Raw genomic sequence first — 1,614 nt, 5'->3', positions numbered from 1 at the left:
TTCACTTTGGCACAAGAGATTTGGTAATTGTAGCTACAATTATTTAAATAAACTATATTCTTTGAAGTTAGTTGAGAAGCTACCTAAGCCAAACATATCATCATCAGTTTGCAGTGTCTGCAAGTATGGTAAACAGACCAGTTAAGCCATATCCCTCTACTAGCTTGACAAGATCAAAGAGTAGGCTCGATTTGGTTCAATAAGATATTGTAGGACCTATGAGCCAAGAATCTCTAAGTGGCAGTAGATATTTTATAATCTTTGTTAATGATTTCAGTAGATTGACCTAGATATACTTTCTTAAATTTAAGCATGAAGCCTTTGAAATGTTTGTTAAATTTAAAGCCGAGGTTGAAAAAGAGACTGTTTTGAAGGTGAAGTGTTTAAGATCAGACAATGGTGAGGAATATACCTCATCACAGTTTGAGAAATATCTTAAGCTGAAGGGATACATCATTAGCTCACAGTCCCTCACTCACCTCAGCAGAACGAACTGAGTGAAAGATCAATATTAGATATGGGGAGATGTTTGTTATTTGAAAAAAATCTTCTTAAAAAATTCTGGGCAGAAGCTTGCAACACAGCTGTTTATCTGCTCAACAGATTACCTACAAAGGCTTTGTCAAGAACAACTCCTTATGAAGCTTGGTACAACAGAAAGCCTTCAGTTGATCATCCTAGGGTATTTGGAAGTCTCTACTATCATCAAGTTTTTGAAACTTATAGAACCAAGCTTGATTCCAGATTCGAAATAGCAATTTTCAATGGCTACAGTGAGCAGTCCAAAGGGTACAGACTCTATCTTTTAAAATCAAATAAAGTCATTGTATCCAGGAATGTAATCTTTGATGAAACCGCAAGATGGAATTAGAGGAAAACTAAATTAAAAGTAGTGGGGTCTCCATTCAAAATTGAACTTCATGAACCTGTTGAAACTAAAGCTGAAAATCAGATGCTAGATGCAGATGATGATGAGCATTATGCAGTGAGAGGAACTCAAAGCCTTGATGATCTTTATCATAGAAATTTGATGCTTATATTAGAACCAGACTCTTATTAAGCTACTGCAAAATCAGAAGAGTGGAAAGCTGCAATGCAAGATGAAATCAAGATAATTAATCAAAACAATACCTGGACACTTGTTGACAGACTTGAAAAACAACATGTGATTGGAGTGAAGTGGATTTTCAAAAAGAAACTTAACTCTGATGGCACCTTAAACAAGTGCAAGGCAAGACTTGTTGCCAAGGGTTATTCTCAGCTACCAGGTGTTGATTTCCTACATACTTTTGCACCAGTTGCTAGGTATGAAACCATTCAATTGTTATTGACTATTTCAGTTGCATTTGGTTGGAAAGTGTATCATTTCGATGTCAAATTAGCTTTCTTGAATGGTATATTGCAGGAAGAGGTTTATGTTAAGCAACCAGAAGGATTCAAAGTTGAATCAGAATATGATAAAATCTACAAATTGCGTAAGGCTTTGTATGGGCTGAAACAAGCTCTTTGCACCTAGAATAGCAAGATTGATGCTTACTTATTGAGTTTAGGATTTGAAAAGAGTGTTAATGAAGCTACTCTGTATGTACTTCACTCAAAAGGCCAAGCTCAAGT

Source organism: Theobroma umbraticum, unplaced genomic scaffold, assembly GCF_002168275.2.
Source record: "Theobroma umbraticum cultivar Fairchild unplaced genomic scaffold, ASM216827v3 scaffold_30.0, whole genome shotgun sequence".
In the NCBI taxonomy this organism is placed as follows: Eukaryota; Viridiplantae; Streptophyta; class Magnoliopsida; order Malvales; family Malvaceae; genus Theobroma; species Theobroma umbraticum.
Note: the sequence above shows the minus strand (reverse complement) of the source record.